This window comes from Schistocerca serialis, chromosome 2 (genome assembly GCF_023864345.2).
Source record: "Schistocerca serialis cubense isolate TAMUIC-IGC-003099 chromosome 2, iqSchSeri2.2, whole genome shotgun sequence".
Lineage (NCBI taxonomy): Eukaryota > Metazoa > Arthropoda > Insecta > Orthoptera > Acrididae > Schistocerca > Schistocerca serialis.
This window is the reverse complement of record NC_064639.1, coordinates 179,958,504-179,980,893: the sequence shown is the minus strand read 5'-3', so window position 1 is coordinate 179,980,893 and position 22,390 is coordinate 179,958,504.

Below are 22,390 nucleotides of genomic sequence, written 5' to 3'. Positions count from 1 at the left end.
TACTTACTTTAATTTATGAAAGTTGCGAACCAGAAATAATGATTCGAGATTTCCATTGATCTTTATAATTATTCTTCTATCTCGGGAATGCCAATATTTTACGTTAAAAGGGGGCAGTAACTTTGTTAAGTTCTGCAAAGTGTCTCTAACCCGTTTGCGTTTCTTAGACTTTTGTAACATTCCAAGGACAAAGTTTACACTGGGAACGCATTTAATTTTCATTCTAAATTTTATTACACTCGATATTCACCATATTACGCAACTTTTACCTACCTTTCCTAAGCGCGGATGATTGTTTGATTGTGTGAAAGTCTGTGTAAATACAAACGCACGCACTTTGACAAATTTAGGTGGACACATTCGGTTCCCTCTTGGGGCCTTGGAATGGCTACCTTGTGGTGGCAGTCTTGTGGTTCAGAGCAGTGGGGGAGGGGGGGATGTCTGTCCGCTTGTTTATTCTTAACGAGTGGCTTCGCGATTGATTCGTCGAAGATCATTGTTTAGATTTTTCACGCTGAGTCAATAGGAAATACTGAAAAGAAAAACAGGTGCTGTCTCTGTTATCTCCTGATTGGAGGAGACACTCAATACCACTGCAAAGTCGGTTTGTTGACTGGTCGGTTCGCCACCTCCAAGTTTTTATCTGTCTCTGTATACGGAGTTGCTACAGGCTGAAAGTTGTTCAGAATCAGCAGACGCTGTTTGGGGTCTGTTGGGTGTGACTGCTTTTGCTGTGCTCACATGAAATGTGATTTTGGATGTGAGATAGTATTTCCGTGGTAGGAAGTATCTATGATAGCTGATTCAGTGGTCGGTAGCATTTTTTTTGTGTACTTCATTAATGATAAATATCTTGTCGTTTCAATAGATTCAGTTAGGGAAGGACTTGGTCCTCATCCAGTTATGATTTGCTTCATGCATCGCGATCCTGATTAAGTTTCTTTAAGTCTTTCCATTGTCGGCTGCAAGCCAGGTTTCACACCGCGTCTGCTTTAGAGATGGTGAACTTTTTCTTCTGCTCTGTTAGTGTCCGGATTTTTGTATCACTTGAGTGCCCATTTTAGATTTTTCACTTAACTGAATCTTTACAGAATATTGCGAACTAAAATTGTTAAAGCCGTTATCCCTCATGGACCCATAGTGAAAGGATTTTGTACATAATAAGTGTTTGCAGGAGTTAAGTATTTCACTCCATTTTTCTGAATAAATGTAACTTGGAATCAACTACTAAGCCATATTTCTCCCTAACGTGCGTTCCAACACACTAGCCAATATTCCTGTCTCACTAACACCAAATACCCTGTATTGAAAATGTATGAGAAAACACATGTTAAGTTTTATCCCCTCATCGGCTTTTCTGAACTTTGAGTTAGATTTCCCGTTATGCGCTTTAATAAAATAAAAACAAAAAAATATACAATAACTAGTTCCGAATTCAATAAACATTTGATGTAACTTCAGACACTTTGGCGCAGTGGGTTTTACATAATGATAGTCATTGTTTGTGCAAATGGAAACATAAAACTTCGAAAATGTCCACCTTATATGACGAAAACTTGTCCCACAGTATTCTCAGTTATCAAAATTTAGACGATATCAGTATTCTTTAAGCAATGGGCATTTTTTAAATTAGACGAATCTAATTAAGGTTAATTGGAAAAATTCCTGGTCTCAGCACAGCATAGAAAGACCAGTTCTTTCACAAAGGTCTGAAAAGAATAGAAGATGTAAAACGTATGTGGTGAATGAAATACCGACTTGCATAACCTGACGGTCAATTAAATGCAGTTTATAAGCTGGAACTGCCAAAATGAACCGTAATCGCAGAGAGGCACTCTTCCATGGCATTCTGTATCTGATTTAGATAAATGTCGACAGGCCAACATTGCTCGACTGATACACAGTAACGAAAACATGGTAATCTCTGATGCAGAATAGTCGTATAAGAGGATCTTTAATTTCACACATGTATTTCACACTTACAAACCCACTGCTGCTTTCATACACTGCTCACACTCACAATCCTCTCATCATGTATGATGGGTGGTCAATAAGTAATGAAAGGAATTTTTTTCCTCCACCATTTTGGTTAAAAATGCATAATTTGTTGTGAGAAATCGTGGTATATTCCTGCTTCCTACCCTGTACTTCACTGAAATTCCGATAGGTTGTGGCGCTATACATAGCTTTGAAAATGGCGCCTGTAACGGAGATGTGTTAAAAGCACAGAGCTGTCATTGGGAGTGTTTTGGCAAAAACTGAAGTATCGCAGGTATTCAAGCCTCTTTCAGAATGTTAACAGAGACCTGGCAGTGAACAATATCACGATGAGTCATTGGGCGAGGTGTCTGTCATCACGGCAACAAGGTGGCGCAAATCTGCCTGATAACCCGCTTGCCGGCCTCCCGCACACAGATGTCACTCATGCAAATGTTAAAATGTGTGGGCTCTCTCTAACGAAGTGATCGATGAATCATAATCAAACACCATGGTGCAGAACTGTATTTCTCCGTTAGTGGTGCTGATTCACTGAGCTTTCGCACCATCCGGCTTCCATCTGTTTGTCCAATGAAGGATGCACTCTGTGGGATGCAGTACGTGGGTGATGGGGAGCTTACTGATATAGCAAGACGGTGGCTCCGATGTTGACCAGTAGAATGGTATCATGCTAGCCTACAGGCCCATCCAGTAAAGTGGCATAATGCTGTCGCACTGAGCAGAGATGATGTTGAGAAACAGGATTTTATAGCCAAAAATTGTGGGGAATAATATTGTGTGGAGTATTTGAATCCGTAATAATGCCAACACGCTTTCAGGGAAAAAATGATTGGGTCACCTATTGAACCCCCGTATGTACATACAGTCGGTTTCAATGGTACACCATTTTACATCGCAAGAAAGGACGCCTTCTTCTATCACAGCCTCGTACAGAATAGAAATAATACAAAGGCCCTGTTTTCCTTCGGAATTTGTGAAAACATGCCTAACGTCTGCACTCTCCTTCTCGTGGCTGGTTTAGGTTATTCACGTCCCAAAGAACTCAAGTAGAATAACTACCGTACCACACGCTGCGGTGAAAGTCAATCAGTGGGTTCTGAGATAACAACAGAAGTTCGTCGCGAATAATCGACAAGCAAGTAACTGAAGGTTAGCAATTTGCAAATATAACACAAAACTTTCATTTTGATACGACACATCAAAAGGAATCGTGGCATTCCAGTTTCGAAACGGAGGAAGTGTGGAGGGTTAAAATTATAGTAGAAGACCAGGGCTAGAGTACAGTAATCAGGTTCAAATTAATGTAAATTGCAGTAGTTACGCAGAGCTGAAGAGCTTTACACAGATTAGACTACTGCAGAGAACTGCACGAAGCTATCTCCGACTGGTCTTGTAACGTCTAGAGAAACAAAAACAATATATTATGTAGTAATTAGAGAATTAGATGTATCATATTGTGTCATTGTATAAAATTCTGTATTTTTTTTAATTATTTATTTCTGAAAACGTCTGCGTCGGCGAGTAATAAAACCGACACAGAAGATAAATGTTAAACAGAGATTAAAAAAGGAACTAGTATATAATACGTGTTGAATATGAATGTCTTTGTCTTCTTAATTTGGAAGTTGTGCGAGTAAGATCTCCTGTTGTTGTCGTAGAGAACGCCAATGTAGCTTTCTTTTGTCGAGACTAAGCAATGTACGCCATTACGTGTGAATTCACAAAGGTCTGTAATCACTGAGATATTTAAAGGTTTTAATAGAGTTGTTTAAATGAAAACTTGTATTATTTATTGTTAAGCTTGCTTGCATATTATCCCATCCTGTTGAGACATTTTTCAGTTATATAAATATTATCTGTGGTGCTGAGCTGCGTGGAGAACGAAGAGCCGCTGCCGCGGCGTATTTAAACGACTTACAATATAGTCGAGCATACCGCAAGGAAACGGTAAAATAAAAGTAAAATAATATTATTTCTTTTAGCTCCCAGACTGGCAGCGAAGATCAGCAGATTTTATGATGTGTTGCAGATTGACGCGGGCTGCTGATAGGATATAATTTACAGTGCAAATAATTTAATGTACCTTCAGAATCTGGTAGGAATTTTGCTGTGCTCCGTTCTGATCTGGCAAACTTTATAGTGACAACGTATTTTTTAATGAGAGTCTCATGTTCTTGGGCTAGTCGTGGTATGAAATAGCATTTTAACGAGAAATAAAATCCACTGCGAACTTGTGTTTTTGAACGATCACACGAACTGTAACATCAGTGTTCATAACAAAGTAATTTCAACTTTTAATCACTATGAAGTAGGGAAGATATATTGATTCTTAGCATGAGTTGCAGTTACGATAAATCGTTCCTTAAATTGTAGGCCAGATACAGAACAATAAGACTTCCATATATACATTTTATTCCGCTAAAAGGTAATGATGATAAAGAAAAGCAAAGCACAGCATTGCTAAAAGTATTTCACGTAACTCTTTTCGTAAATGTGTTGTTACAAAGAGAATAAATAAACCAAAGAGCAACAATTTTACAATCCGCGAGAGAGTTGTACGTGAAACTGTCGCCCAAAAACGCGGGGCCCGAATTTGCAGTGGCTACAAATATAAAATTTTATGTATTTTTCTTTCAGTGTTGATTGTTATGTATGTGTAGATATATATGTATTTAGTGATAAATGTATGTATGTATATCATGATCAATGCTATGTATTAATGAATGTGTAAACACTCTTTCATGACAAAACGTACTACTGCAAACGAGTCTGAGAAGACGATCCTGATAGTACTGAGAAGCTGTAACGACTACGTAATCCGGGGGCAGCCGAACCCCGAGATAAGATAAACTAAAGGTAAGACTACAGTGTAGTTGTCCTGTTTGTAGAAGTCGAGCTCCAGTGAAGTGATCTCATTTCGCTAGTGGTGTGCATATTGTGCGTAGTTTGATGTTAGTGTTTGTGACAGGACAAAGTTGATGGTAGATAGTAATTTTTAGTGTGCAGTTAGTGTAGATAAATTAACGTATTTTGTGTGCAAGGGGCAAAACGGTCAGACTTTGTGTTTTAGTAAGCAATTTAGGAATATGGTTAAGTTGCGTAGTCAACGTCCGAGCAATATGGATACTGAGGAACAATAATTAGTTAGTGCAGGAAATGTGGAACCGGGTACCTCAAGTAGTACTAGTACTCTCTTTGAGGATATAACATGTGAGAATGTGGGGGCAGAGGCACAGGAAGTGGTGCCACCGCCCATTAGTCCTCAAGGGGATGTAGAGAAAGAAGTTGTACCACCACCAGAAAAGCGGGAACCAGAGAGTGGTAATCTGCCTGGTGGGTATTCGCTTCAGGCTATATTAGAGCGCGTGCTGAATTACCAGGCAGAATTTGCGCAACAGCAAGTTGAGCGAGACCGCCAGCAAGCTGAGCGAGATCGTAGGCTAGCAGAAAATTTCCTTGCCCAGCAAGCTGAGCGAGATCGCCGGCAAGCTGAGCGGGACCAGCAACTTGTGCAATCGTTAGAAAACATGAAAAAAGAGATTGCAGATATGAAACAGAATTATGAGTCGATACCTAAGGCCGTGCAGGAGCTGACTGAACAGGTCAACAACCTGCAAGTAGCAAACACTAACAGGGTAGACGAAATAGGTGTATTAGCCAATCGAGTAGAAAAGCTAGAAATAGATTCCACGCAGCTTGTAGAGCAGAAGTGGAACGAACAAGCAACTAAAATTGAAACAGCATTCAATTCATGGCTAGAAGTGAAGGAGTGTGAGATTGACAAGAACATTAATTCCAAAGTACAAGCAGCCATAGCAAATAGAGGCTCCGAATCGTTCAGTACCGCAGTGAATAGTCAGGTACAGAACGACGTGCAAACCATCAAACAAATACTCAGTGAGGATATTCCGCAGTGGCAAGTGAATATGAACAAACGGATATCCGACCTGGAGAAGGGTTTAGCACAAAGCAGAAAACATTTGGAACAGGAACCTCTGTCGCCAACAGCCCATGGTTTTGGCAACGCACAAACTTATACGCGATACAACAATGGGGAATCTGTAGTCGATAATGCGAAGAGCTGTAGCTTCGGTTCGGAGCACACAGCATATGTCCAAGGAGCAAAACCATGTAGTTCAAAAATATTAGTGGAAGAAAGTTTAATCAAAAATAGACAATTTCAAACGTTTACTACTGAACGGAAATCAGTACACCCAGTAGTATTCATAAAAAGTTTTAAAAATATCTTGCCCAGTGTGTGGAACGAAACACAGAAAATTCAATACGTAATGTCGTACATTCAAGGTGATGCAGCGTTGTGGGCTACAGAAGTAGCAGACAGCTGCATGACATATGAACAGTTCGAAAGGGCATTTCTATCGAAATATTGGTCGCCTTGTATACAAGAGCGGCTAAGAAAAGAAGTATATAATCCCGAACCGTACTCACCTCGTCTGGGGAATTTGAGACGGTATTTTGAAAAATATATAAACAAAACACGCTACTGGGACGAGCCTATATCACCAAGAGACATAATAAGACTACTAAAATCACATTTACCCATTCATATTAAAGAGAAATTAATACACGTACCAGAAAGCGATATGGAAAACTTCCTGTCTGTTCTAGATTCTATAGACTTGATACAGGAAGACGCAAAATCAGCGTGTGATCACTCGCGGAATAATGGGTCAGGATGTAAACATGACAGAAATAGTAGTGCACAAAACCACAACCATGGAAATGGTGGGGGTGGTAACAAGCGGCAAGAACATTCGCAAAATGGTAGTAATGGTAGAGGCCAGAACGGGTATGGACAAACAACTTATAACAAAAGGCGTCGATTTGACGACCGGTACGAATCTGGAATGTCCGGGACCAACCGCTGGAAAAATGCGCGAGGTCAGTGGCAGAGCAATTATAGTGATAGTAATCGAAATTGGCAGCAAAATCAGCGAAGAAGCCCAGAGCGACAGGGTAATGACCGGTATGACAACAATAGACCACCGCCGCAAAACGCGCCTATTGCGCAGCCGTGGCGGCCGACAAATCAGAGTGTACATATAGTGGAGGTCGCGGACAATAGCCTTCCAAGTACTTCACAAGTAACTAATTCAACAAACTAGAATCGGCCTCGATATGCTCTCCATCGATGGCCGAGGGATGGAGTGAGAGCAACACGAGTGATAATAATATACCTGGGATACGTATGCTGCGATATAACGATGGTGTCAGTATGGATAAAGATCTACTGAACGAACCACACGAATGTAAGAAAGATAATAACGAAAATGTGCAAGCTATTATCGAAGCGAAAATCAATGATGTTGCAGTGAATATAATCATCGACACAGGTGCCTCAGTAAGTGTAATGAGTATGGAGTTATTTAAGGCACTGGGAAAAGGACATAGCATTCCGACTTTCCCGGTTAATAATTGTAAGGTGTCTGGAGCCATTAGTGCACAGAGCCAATCAGTTAAGTACCAGGTGCAGGTGGAGATTTGTAAGGAGGGCGAAGCCATAGTGAGCTCGTTCCTTGTTGTTAAAGGATTGAAGGTGGCCTGCATTCTGGGAGTAGATTTTCTCCGTGAGAGGGACGCATTGATCGACCTCTCCTTAGGGAAATTAAGCATAGTTAATAGGGGTAGGAGGATTGAGTTATCTATGGTGAAATCGAAGGAGGTACTTGTGCCGTGTTGTAATCGAATCAATATCAAGGGTAGGAACCCTTGGGTACTACACCTTGATGATTTGTCACATGCAGTAGACCTCTATTACCCGAATTTAGAGGATCGAAATTTTGAAACAAATGTTGAGGCATTTCAAACCAAAGTGCAGGAATCTGTAGGTTTAAGCGGAAAACAAAAGCAACAGTTGACGCAGCTGCTATCGGAATACACTATGGTGTTTACCGACCGACCAGGAATAGTCAAAGGGTACCACTATCACATAGAGGTGATGCCCCACAAAACATACTGTCGCGCAACTTACTCCACCCCTTGGTCGAGGAGGGAATTAGTAGCTAAAGAGATTCGGAAGATGTTAGAGTGGGATATCATTGAGCCCTCCTTCTCTCCATACAGTAGTCCTCTTGTAGCAGTGGCGAAAGCCAATGGAAAAATCAGGCTAGTGTTAGATGCGAGGGACATTAACAAAATTATCATACCTGTCCGGACTCGCCCTGAGAATTTAGATGAGCAGATACAAAAATTTCATGGAGCACAGTACTTGACCTCGGTCGATCTGAAAAGTTCATATTGGCAAATTCCCCTTACACCGGAATCCAGGAAGTACACAGCTTTCATATTCGGAGGGCGGAGTTACCAATTCAAGGTACTTCCCTTCGGATTGAATGTGAGTGCTGGAGTGTTTATTACTGCACTAGATACGGTACTGGGTCCAGACTTATTAGAAAAAATCACTGTATATGTTGATGATCTGGTAATCGCTACTGCTACTTGGGACGAACATATGGAATTGTTGCGTAGAGTACTAGAGAGATTTAAGCAAGCAGATGTGACAGCAAACCTAGAAAAGTCAAAATTTGGACGAAATAAAATTAAATTTTTAGGCCATCTTATTACACCACTTGGTATACGCCCAGACAACAAAAAACTAGAGGCGATCCGAGAATTTCCAAGTCCCCGCACTAAGAGGCAATTGAAAGCGTTCCTTGGGCTCACATCTTTTTTCAGAAGGTTCGTGCCCAATCAGTTGTTAAATGACGCGTCGCTACTAAATCTGCTACGAAAAAGTGTGCAGTGGGTTTGGACTGACAAATGTCAACAAGCTTTTGAAGCGATTAAAACCGCCCTACTGAATGCAAATATTTTGCAGCACCCAGATCTGTCAAAAGATTTTTGTCTTGCGACGGATTCATGTTACTATGGCCTGGGAGCGTGCTTATTTCAGTGGGAGGAAGGAAACGACCCGACAACAATAAAGATTATCGGCTTCGCCAGTAGGACTTTAACTAGCTGCGAGAGAGCCTACTCGGCAACCGAACTGGAAGCACTTGCAGTAGTCTGGGCTGTGAAAAAGTTTAATTATTATTTACAAGGGAAGGAGATTAAAGTGTATAGTCACCACCAGGCGTTAAGTTTTTTGATGTCATGCAAACTATTCCATACCAGACTGAGGAGATGGATGCTTGTCTTACAAGAATACCGGATAAAGATTATGTACATAAAAGGCCAAGATAACGTAATAGCGGATGCTCTGTCGCGACTGCCGGTAGGATTACCGGATTTAGCAGAAATGTTAGAGCAATCCGCGGAGTATAAAGTGCTGTTAGTGCGTGACAATACTTTCATGAAGGATTTTTTATATATATGTAAAAACATGTGCGAATTACAAAGGGCAGATCCGATGTGGAAAAAAATCATTAATAATATTGAAGAGGGTGTTAACAATAGAGATGAGCAAGGTTTTAAAATAGTGAACCATATTTTGTATCATAAACTTAATACGAAAGAAGACTGCTGGGCGGTATGTATACCTAACCAGTCGGTAAAAGTTATGATATGGCACACGCACTTTGCATGGGGCCATGCAAGGATTGGAAAGTGTGCAGAGATCATGGCGAGATACTGCTACTTTCCCCGTATGAAACACCAGATTCAGGCAACAGTTAGAACTTGCGTGATATGTCAAAAAGCAAAACATTATAATAGATCCACTAAGTTTGAATTACATCCCATAGTTCCACTCAGGCCGCTTCAAATAGTATCTGTGGATGTAGCCGGTCCTTATCCCATGGCCAGAGGAGGTATGAAATATATACTGGCCATGTACGATATTTTTTCCAAATACTTAGCAATTTATTGCATAAAATCAGCTACTGCCAAAACCATGGTCAGGCGGATCAGTCAAGAATACTTGCCTCAAGTGGGAAAACCCGAAGCCATAACGACTGATAATGCTTCTTATTTCACGGGTCGAACTTGGAAAAATTACCTACGGGAACAAAATATACAGCATATTCTGGTATCCCGGTTCCATCCCGAAGCCAGTCTAGTTGAAAGAATATTCAGAGAATTGAATAAGTTCCTTAGAATCTACATAGGGAACCGACATACAAAATGGCCAGGGCTAGTACCGAAATTTGTAGAAATACACAATTTAACACCCCATTCAAGTACAGGCTATCCACCGGTAGAGATATTGAATGGATTTAATGAGACACCGAATGAATGGCTCACGCCTTTGCCGAGACTACCAGTCAAGGCAGAAACAAGGGAGGAAAAGATGAAAAAGATATGGAACAGACTAACCAGCTGTGCGGCAAAGAGGAAAAGAAGTACGACCGAGGTGTAACTAACGAACAGAAATATAATGTAGGAGATCTAGTACTTATTCGTAACCACGCTAAATCCTCAGCCACCTTAAAACAGAATAGTAAGTGGCAATTGCTATATTCAGGGCCTTTTGAAGTAATAAGCGTGCCACACGAATGTAGCTATTTGTTAGCACATCCCCATACGGGGAAGATCAAAGGATTGTATCCACGTAAAGATGTGAAGTTATTTATTCAGTGACATATCACATATAAAGAGTAATAGTTGTAAGAAGATTTTAATTGTGTTTTAGAATATAAGTATGTTAGTATTAAGAAAGAAATTTGTGTGTAATGAAACTTGGAGGAAGTGGATTCAGAAAGTAGGCAATAGCTTACACAGGAAAGATTTTGTTTACAGACAATTAGAGCCATTTAAAAATTATAGGCTCATTAAGCAACGAACAATCTTCTTGTTGATAAAGTGAGGATTAATTTCTTGAGTCATTATACAAAGGATTAATTTCTTGAACCATTTTCTATGTGTAGTACGTAAGTGCAATTAATGATGCAATCTAATATAGTAAGGTAACTGTTGTAATTGTATTAGGATAAGGAACCCTGAGAGAGAGAGTCTTGACTAGCCAAACATGGACTCTGTAATATGCAACAATTATGTGATGTTTGCTGCCAGTAGTGATATGAGAACGACACTGGAGCATAAGCTAATCAAAAAACAAGCCCGTTCCGTGGAAAATCCGCTTTGTATATAACAATGCTTCAATTGAAGCCTGTGTACTTGGTACACGCCCTTGAATATTCATTACGCGATACGCGAATTAAGTCAACCAATGTGGAACCTACACTGTAGTCATATAGGAAAAATCATTAAAAATAATGCTAGTGCTAAATGAAGTATTTATTGATCAATATGCCCAAGTCAAGCTGTCATGCACATGGTAAAATCTGTTTGATAGATGGGTGATAACCAGGCAAGCTACACTGATAAGAAAATAAAAAATTTTACAAAAGGGCTGTATACGCCTAGTAACAATATGAAAAGTGTGTTGTGATAAGGTAAAAACAAATAGACGCCATGTAGATGAGAGTGAGTATGCGAAGAACAGTTAAAAGGTATTAAAAAATAAACTGTGTGCATAAACAATGGAGGAAAGGACGGAATATTGTGTGTAGCAGGGACAGAAAATGACTGTTGTATCTGCACCAATATATACGTCGATAAGTCTAGTGTTGAGTGACAGACTGTCCTAGTGCAGGGCTCAACGAACAATAGACAGTGTATAAAAACATTAGTTATTGATCCGTTCGGAGTCGAGTTAAACGAACATCGCTCGACGGGGACATTTAGTATGTGTGTTACGAAACATTTTCACGTGTTGAAAGACGCTCTGGCAATGTACCAACCGTGGAGTGAGTGAAAATGTGTAGTACAATGTGCGTGTGACGAACCTTGAATACCAGTGTCACAATGCCACAAGAAACCTGTTATCACGCCAAACCATCCTGTGCATACCAGTGAAGCGACGGCTTACTGAACAATAAACGCTTTTAACAAGTTGCATCTTCTTCCACAGCTAGTAATCTGTGTCCTTAAAGACAGTACACCGTTGTGGAATGTTTGTTTCATGCGCTACAACGGGGAGCCATGCGGAGAAGCCGAGACGAGTGCCGTGCCGCCAGCCAGCCGGTCGCGGTAAACCACTGCCACTCGCCGACATCGGCGAATGGTTCGCCGCGGTTCGCGACTGCTTGGGCGCCACGTCAGCACGACGTCGCCGTTACTGAGAGCCGGTCGTCGAACCCAGCGGCCGTCGGCACGCGGCGTTCCAGACGACGCTACTCAACAATTGCTTCGCGCCGCCAGCTCCGTACAACATTGTTGTCATTCAAATGAACTATCAAACATGTGTTTAATGCACTAACATGAATAGGGTTTAGTGGACACGAAATGACGTGACAAACATTTGTTTTTTTTCTTGAGTTATTCAATACGGACTCAAAGTATTCATTGGTTCAGTGATATATAGATATGATATGTTTTCGTCATGTTAATGAAGTATACTCGCATGAATGCTGGACATTTTAAACCAATTCTCGCGAGTAAATGCAAGGACGATTCATGATACTACTGTAAAAATGTGTAATAAGTGACTTTCATTACAATCCAAAAAACAAATATTATATGGGTAACAAAGAGACTAAAGGTTTAATATGCTCTCACAAATAGCCTTTGTTATATGTGAACATTGGATAGAATCTGAACATTTTGTGATCAAACTGGGTATTAAAACAAACCAGCCGAGATGACCATGGCTCCGGCGCAGTTTTCCCAGGTTTTCTGATCGCACGTAACCCGAATGGGGGAGCCAAATAAATGTAATGACCCTGGGACTAGGTTGACGGTCACCTCGCAAAGTGAAAGAACAGTATAAAAAGTGTAATTAAACCTACAGTGTAAAAGAACTAAGAAGTGTAAAGTGAATGATCCAACCAAGGTAACAGACAATAACCAAACAGACGTTAGTGGCAGCATATTGCCGAACATTTCCAACGTTAGTCAATTGCTGCCAGGGGGCATTGTAACGTCTAGAGAAACAAAAACAATATATTATGTAGTAATTAGAGAATTAGATGTATCATATTGTGTCATTGTATAAAATACTGTATTTTTTTTTATTATTTATTTCTGAAAACGTCTGCGTCGGCGAGTAATAAAACCGACACAGAAGATAAATGTTAAACAGAGATTAAAAAAGGAACTAGTATATAATACGTGTTGAATATGAATGTCTTTGACTTCTTAATTTGGAAGTTGTGCGAGTAAGATCTCCTGTTGTTGTCGTAGAGAACGCCAATGTAGCTTTCTTTTGTCGAGACTAAGCAATGTACGCCATTACGTGTGAATTCACAAAGGTCTGTAATCACTGAGATATTTAAAGGTTTTAATAGAGTTGTTTAAATGAAAACTTGTATTATTTATTGTTAAGCTTGCTTGCATATTATCCCATCCTGTTGAGACATTTTTCAGTTATATAAATATTATCTGTGGTGCTGAGCTGCGTGGAGAACGAAGAGCCGCTGCCGCGGCGTATTTAAACGACTTACAATATAGTCGAGCATACCGCAAGGAAACGGTAAAATAATAGTAAAATAATATTATTTCCTTTAGCTCCCAGACTGGCAGCGAAGATCAGCAGATTTTATGATGTGTTGTAGATTGACGCGGGCTGCTGATAGGATATAATTTACAGTGCAAATAATTTAATGTACCTTCAGAATCTGATAGGAATTTTGCTGTGCTCCGTTCTGATCTGGCAAACTTTATAGTGACAACGTATTTTTTAATGAGAGTCTCATGTTCTTGGGCTAGTCGTGGTATGAAATAGCATTTTAACGAGAAATAAAATCCACTGCGAACTTGTGTTTTTGAACGATCACACGAACTGTAACATCAGTGTTCATAACAAAGTAATTTCAACTTTTAATCACTATGAAGTAGGGAAGATATATTGATTCTTAGCATGAGTTGCAGTTACGATAAATCGTTCCTTAAATTGTAGGCCAGATACAGAACAATAAGACTTCCATATATACATTTTATTCCGCTAAAAGGTAATGATGATAAAGAAAAGCAAAGCACAGCATTGCTAAAAGTATTTCACGTAACTCTTTTCGTAAATGTGTTGTTACAAAGAGAATAAATAAACCAAAGAGCAACAATTTTACAATCCGCGAGAGAGTTGTACGTGAAAGTCTCCACAACGACATGGACATGTGTAACGCCAAGATATTTACAGACGGTAATCAGCTAGGAAAGCCGATGAGTGAGAAAAGTATTCTTCGTAAAATCTAGCAGAAATCAAGTCTGTGCTCTTTGTTTGCTCTATTGTCTTCAGCACTTGAAGAAAATTTATGGATAACCGTTGATGTTTTGGCTTACTTCCTGCTGCACTGAATTTCAACGCAAGACCATCCACGGATGATGATGTAAGAACTGTGGATCTGAACCTCGTCTGATCTGTATGTCCTACGATTTCTTGATATATCTTTCGATATGATCTCTCATTGAAGGCTGTTGTATTGTTTTTCTCACCGATGCATGAATTGTCATAGTTTTCATCACAGTCTTGAGATTCTCTTAAGTTGCCAGAAAGTAACTAGTAACAGGTTAAAAGTGACTGTTTTCTATTTTTGCTCAATAGATATACTCTCTATGCTTTCTTAATGAGCTTCCTGTCTATGGTGACCAGTTTGTGGGTGCAAAATGTAGGCTCCATGGCCGAAAATATCACACTCGTTAAAATATTCTGCGTCATTACCGGCGTTGTTACATGAATCTTTTTAAGAAACACAACTTTAAAAGGAGAGAAACACGCATATATAGGCTGTTGCGAAACACGTTCTGCAATCAGGAGAACGTCACATTCTATTTGGTAAAACTCTTCTTCCAGATGTCACGCGCGGATATTATGATACGACATGGAGAGAGATATTAGAGGTTATTAAACATAGCAATAATTTTAATGGGATGAAGGTGATGGTGAAACTGAAATGTACCCTGATTCCGCTAGTAAAGAAGATGAGTACTGTTCTTGGATCTTGGGGCGATATCATAGAGAATGCAGCAATCGACAATAGCCAATTACGCTTGAAGTTTGAAAATATGTGAGAGCACATCACTGTTGGGGAGCACGCTAAACATGTTTAAAAATGTAGATTGATTATGAGATTAATAATAAGTGAGTCGTTTTAGAACTTCGAACCTGCATATTCCTGTAGCTCACTTTCTTCTTTATCCTCCATATCCTTTCCCTTTACGCTTTGAATTATGCTAGCCTCCTGAGTAACATCTTCTGCTACTCTCTTCACTTCGATTACTTTCAACTGATCAGTAACAGTTAGACCTTAAACTGTATTCCTTCCAATGTGGATACCTAACGTTTTCGGGACGTGAATGCTAGAAACTGCACTATCACCGAAAGTTATTGATCCATCCATTACACCTGCCTTCGACACTGTCAGCCCGACAAATACTGTTTGCCGTATTTGCTCCCCTATGCAATTGTTGTTAAGTTTCGTTGGCATTCTATGAGAGACCATGGGAATATCCCTTAAGAAGGTTTGTATTTGTCTGATCCCCTTATTTAATTGCCTCTATTACAGGATGTAATACGAATGAGGGTATTATATGCTTTCACCCTATTTCTGCATGTGACAATTGACCCCAAATGCTCTGCAGCTTGTTAATTGATGTTGCTTTGAACTGATTGCCTCGAAACCTCTGTTTAGTGTTAACGTTCTTTAGTCTCGGCATTTCTAGCACAGGAAACCATACACTGAAACAGAACAACACGGCAGTAACTACGAAGTACAAATGTTCTAAATTCTGAAGGGAATAACTAAACAAATGTATCTAGATCTTTCCCCTTGGGGTTTTACCTGCTTCGTGCATTTATGTCTCGCCTGTTTTTGGAATGGGGGACTGATGACCTTAGCTGTTTAGTCCCCCTTAAACATCCCAACAACCACCACCACCATCTAGATCTTTAAATGCAGTTAGGACACAGCCTTCTAGATGCACCTGTACTTAGGTTCCCGCAGTCAGAGCCTTCTAGAATACATCTGTGTTTACGATCCGTGACTACAAGCCAGAAGAAGGAAAAGAAGGCTATGTCACATATTCTAACGGACTTTAAAACGACAGATGAGTGTACCACCTGTGCAACATTACGTTCAAAATATATTTACAAATAAATGAAAAATTAAAAAGTCGATAAATTACATATTTTGTAATTTAGGAATAAGTTGTCTTTTCTACAGAACAAGATTATTTTTAATTGTTTGTCATTTTTTACTGGTGGGCCCCTAGACACAAAGTGTAGCCACGAGTAAGCATCATCACAGAATGTAGAGTACAGGGGATTTGCTGCTCTGCAAAGCAGTGTATTTGGGTGTGTGTGGTAGTGCTCAAGACTCAGTAGAGTATTGGTGCTGGCACGTTTCGGAGTATATCTTTAATCCCACACTATTGAACATTGGACCTCTTGAACAGATCCTTACGTATTCCCATGTTGATCCAACGACATCATCATTTCCAATTGGATAGGGCATAGGAGCTTTGAGATTCCCTTCACGATATGTGGGATTGTGTCATTTCGTTGGATGAATCACGTTTATTATTTATATTGTTACACTCGGTCGATGGTCATTTCTGGATAAGGCGTCATCGTGGGCAATGGATGCTAAAACCATGCACTGCCCCAGGGACGTAGGCTCCTGGGTCAGAATTATCCTCTGGGGGACATTCATCTGAGATCTCATGAGATTTATGGTAGTAAATAAAATCACCAAGGCAGCTGTGGACTACGCGAATATTATGCCTTTCCGACAGCGATGGCATTTTTCAGCAGGATATCTGTCTGTTCCACAAGCCCACATTTTTAATACAGTGTTTTTAGGAGCATCCACTCACATTGATGTATTGGCCAACAAATCTGTTTAGTGTGATACAGATGACAAACATATGAATGTTATCGGGCGTGAACTCCGCACATTGAAACCTGGACCATAATTCACGGGAATTTTGTGACCTGTGTATGGAAATCTGAAACCACATACCCGCGGCTGTACTTCGTTCCAGTGTGGACCAAAACGCTGATAAGACAGTGGCCGTGATGTTTTGGTTTCCAGTGCATATAATGAAGCATATTTTATTATATACAGTAACAGTGTGACAGCATTGCGATCCGTGTCACTCTTCCAAAAATGGCTCTGAGCACTATGCGACTTAACTTCTGAGGTCATCAGTCGCCTAGAACTTAGAACTAATTAAACCTAACTAACCTAAGGACATCACGCACATCCATGCCCGATGCAGGATTCGAGCCTGCGACCGTAGCGGTCGCCCGGCTCCAGACTGTAGCGCCTAGAACCGCACGGCCACTCCGGCCGGCCATTCTTCCAAGTTTCCTCTTTCAGCAAGATGTGGCACTGGATTCTGAAGCCCATTTTGCAACTTTTTGTTTGTTCATAACACATATTCTTGACCACTGACACAGCATTTTTTTCACTCAGAGATTTTAGGTGTAATGACTCTCATAGGTAACTTTAATGGTTGCAGACTTCAGATGTATAACTTCTAGACCTAGACCACCTAGAGGTAGAAATACATTTCGTTAAAATTCACTTATGAGATCACGTTATTGAGGCACTGCTGGTGGTACCGCATCTATTGTATGACGTGAAATTCTGTGTGCTTTGTAACATTGCATATGTATATTTATGTGTTTTCAGTCGTTGCAATTGTTTTTTCATTGACTGAAGCTTCCATAACATTTCATTCAACATCAGCATCGTAAAAAAAATTAATAAAATGTGGCATACAAAGATGTATTCTACTGTGATCCATCCACATTGTCACTCTAAAAACATGTAATGTCACACATAGTGGCCTAAAAAGCAATAACACATAGAAGAACTCATCAAGGGAATGCATCATGGCACTCAAAATACTCTTTAAAAGAATACACATTCGTTACTTCGTTGCATACAAATGAAACATGTTAAACAATATAAAAATGTGATACACACAACAGTGTTCCAGCTCCGTCCATTATTGGTTATCTTACAGTCTAGGTAGCAGAATTCCTTAACTCGTCTATTTCATGACCATCAATCCTGAGGTTTAGCTTCTCGCTGTTCTCATATCTGCTACTTCACATTACTTTTGTCTTTGTTCGATTTACCCTCAGTCCATATTCCGTACTCATTAGATTGTTCATTCCCTTCAGCAGATCATGTAATCGTTCTTCACTTTCACTCAGGATAGCAATGTCATCAGCGAATCGTATCATTGATATCCTGTCACCTTGAATTTTCAGTTGCACTCCTGAACCTTTCTTTTATTTACATTTTTTCCTTTTAGATGTACAGACTGAAAAGGAGGGCCGAAAGACTACATTCATGTCGTACATCCTTTTTAGTCTGAGCACTTCGTTCTTGATCGTCTACTCTTCTTATTCCCTCTTAGGTCTTGTACGTACTGTATTTTACCCCTTATATCTTAGCCCTATTTTTCTCGGAATTTCTAACATCTTGTACCATTTTACACTGTCGACTGCTTTTTCCAGGTCGACAAATCGTATGAATTTGTGCTGATTTGAGTCTTGCTTCCGTTATCTATCGCAACGTCAGAATTGCCTCTCTCGTGCCTTTACCTTTCCTAACGCCAAACTGATCGTCATCTAGCAGATCCTCAATTTCCTTTTCCATTCCTCTGTACATTATTCTTGTCAACAACTAGGATGCATGAGCTGTTAAAATGATTGTGCGACAGTTCTCGCACTTGTGAGCTCCTGCGGTCTGCGGAACTGTGTCGCTGATGTTTTCTTCCGGAAGTCCGATGGTATATCGCCAGACTCATCCACCATACACACCAATGTGAATAGCCGTTTTGTTGCAACTTCCCCCAATGATCTTAGAAACTCTGGTGGGATGTTATCTATCCCTTATTTGATCGTAAGTGCTCCAAAGCTCTTTTAAATTCTGATTCCAATACTGGATCCCCAGTCTCATCTAAATCGACTCCAGTTTCTTATTGTATCACATCAGACAAATCTATACCCTAATAGAGACCGTCAACGTACTCTTTCCACCTCTCCGCTCTCTCCTCTGCATTTAACAGTGGAATTCCCGTTGCACCCTTAATGTTACCACCCTTGCTTTTAATTTCAATGAAGGTTGTTTTCTATTTCCTGTATGCTGAGCCTGTCCTTCCGACAATCATTTCTTTTTTCATTTCTTCACATTTCTCATGCAGCCTTTTCATATTAGCCTCCACGCACTTCTTATTTAATTCATTCCTCAGCGATTTGCATTTCTGTATTCCTCAGTTTCCCGGAACGTTTTTGTACTTCTTCCTATGGTTTCTTCGCAGTTACCTTCTTTGTAACTATGTTTTTCTTTCCAACTTCTGTGATTGCCCTTTTTAGAGATGTACATTCCTCTCCAACTGTAATGCCTATCGAGCTATTCCTTATGCTGTATCTATAGCTTTAGAGAACTTCAAGTGTATCTCGTCATTTCTTACTAGTTTCGTATCATAATTCTTTGCTTGCTGATTCTTCCTGACTAATGTCTTAAATTTCAGCCTACTCTTTAGCACTACTATATTGTGATCTGGGTCTGTATCTGCTCCCGAGTACGCCTTACAATCCGGTATCTGATTTCGGAATCTCTGTCTCATCTTGATGTAATTTAACTGAAATGTTGCTGTATCACCATGCCTTTTTCAAGTATATCTCCTCCTCTTGTGATTCATGAACAGAATATTCGCTGTTACTAGCTGAAATTTATTGCTGAACTCACTTAGTCTTTCTCCTCTCGAATTCCTTTTTCCAAGCCCATTTTCTCCTGTAACCATTTCTTCTGTTCCTTTCCCTACAACTGCATTTCAGTCTTCTATGACTACTATATTTTCATCTCCCTTTACGTACTGTATTACGCTTTCAATATCCTCATTTACTTTCTCAATCTCTTCATCTTCAGCTTGCGACGTCGGCATATATACCTGAATTATCGTTGTCAGTGTTCGTTTGCTATCGATTCTAATAAGAATAACCGTATCACTGAACCGTTAACAGTAACGCACTCTCTGCCCTACCTTCCTATTCATACCGAATCCTACTCCCGTTATACCATTTCCTGCTGCTGTTGATATTACTCTCTATTCATCTGACCAGATATCTTTGACTTCTTTCCATTTTACTTCACTGACCCCTACTATATTTAGATTTAACGTTGCATTTCCCTTTTCAGATTTTCTAGTTTCCCTGCCATGTTCAACCTTCTGACATTGCTCGTTCCGACTCGTAGAGTGTTATCCTTTCGTCGATTATTCAATCTTTTTCTCGTGTGCTGTCCTTAGTGCTAAGATTTTTTGTGTTAGATTAAGTAGTGTGTAGGCCTGGGGACCGATGATCTCAGCAGTAACTGGACAAAAATTTCCATGTGCACTCCTGGAGATCCTAATGGGGGACTACTCCGGAATCATCATGACACTTTTTCAACTACACTCTACATATCCTGTGGAGAAACGTTATGTGTCTTTAATACAGTGGTTTCCATTGCCTTCTGCACCCACATGCCTTTGATCGTTGGTGATTCTTCTGCCTTTAGTGGCAGATTGCCATCCCAAGGACAAGAGTGTGCCCTGAACCTTTGTAAGCTCGTCCGCCCTTTTGACAAGGTCTTTGGCAGAATGCGGCTGACCCCTTATGCTGGAAGCCTTCGGCCGCCGAAACTGATTATTAATTAAAATCTAAGCAGTGGCGGGATTCGAACCTGGGACCGCGGACATTTCGATTTTTTTATATTAAATACTTAGCGCTGTGAACTGAAAAGAGAGACAGGCACACTTAAGACACTACGAAAAGTTACATTGGATTTTGACAGTGGTATCCATTCCGCGCCTAATCCAACCTTACTTTCTGAATACGCCTTGTATATACTTTACAGAAAGATTCATAACACCAAGAACTTCCAGTGTGTAACATGTGTTTACTTTCGGAAATGAGTGCCAGTCAAGTTAAGATTTCTGTCTACGGGGGAAACATTCCAATCGTTGGTCTTTGAACCAAGAAGTTCAGCGGATACGTTGTTTATAACAAATAATATCGACTTTCGACATATTGTAATACTTGTATTAAATGAATAAGGAAGACTGAGAATCTTTCAGAAATCAAAAGGTGGAAATGAAAAAGTAGTTATAGAACCAGAGGTCACGACGCAATTTTTTTTTTTTTTTTACGATTACCACTTTTTTTGGGAGGGGGGGGGGGCGGGGGTATGAACCCCCGGGATCCCCTACTTACAGCGCCGAGCCTTTTTTTTTAATTTTAGGTGAATGTTAGGTAAAAAGTTGGGACGTGGCGAGAAAGGAACCATCGCCATTTCGATTTTTTTACACAGATTTTCCAGGTGAAGATAATGTTAACATTAAATGTGTACTTAGGTACTGATAATTTGCACAGTCCTACTAAACCTGTTATAAGCATTACACGAGAACAGAGAAAAATATCACTATCAGCAGCGAGATTCAATCCAGAGTCCTCGATTACTAATCAAAGACGCTACCTCTTTTCTTCTTTCTTTTCAGTTGCTGTCATTTTGTTCTATACTGATCTTTGAATTCGTTCAGGGCGGTCGTCCGACGACACCCATTCAGGCTCTTCGTTGATCCGTTTACTCAGTTCTTCTTATTACAGAGTGCAGCTAACCCTACGACCGAACACGCTGAGCTACCGTGCCGGCATGCTGTAGACCACGGGTGCAACTCCAAATTTATGTAATGCTATCGGTATGCTAGGAAAATACGATAAAGGACTCATTAATCATCAAATTCCTGTATTTTGCTTTTATTTAAAAGGGTGTCGAACCGTACTTGCATGAGGCAAATGTAAAAATACACTGCGGAAAACGCACTGCAAGAGGGGTAAAGTTTAATGTGGGGAAGAGAAAGGGATAGCCGGAGTGAACAATCAGGATACCATTATGACCGTGTTTGTCTCGACGAACAGTTCGTTCGGAAATCCCAGAACATAGAAAGCAAGGAAAACCCCGATCTGCGGAGAAAATGCTGCCTTGTGTTGAGGCTAGTACCGATCTAGCAACCTTCCCCAGGGCCAGTGACTTCGATGGAAAAACGAACGTTGGAGAGAAGAGCAAAACAATAACTCTAGTGTAAATGGGAATATTACAATAATTGTACAGTAATTTAAGAGACATAACTGAGAAGAAAATGAAGGGTCAGACTGTTAACGTAGCGGAATCGCTAGAGAATAGACAGCCCAAGGAGTTCGTCTATCTAACAAAATAATTATGTTTCCTTAAGGTAGTGTACGAGTTCTGGGACCTGGAAAGTTGAAGTGACATCACAGTAGACCCCACGTCCGATTAGATATGTTCAGTAGATAGGAAAATGATGTGGCCAATTTGTACACAATATGTGTACCACTATGTTAACTGAGATGTTTAAGTGTGTCGTCCCATGTATATGGCAGCAGGTTCCGCAACTGGGCCACCGTAGCAAGTCTGTC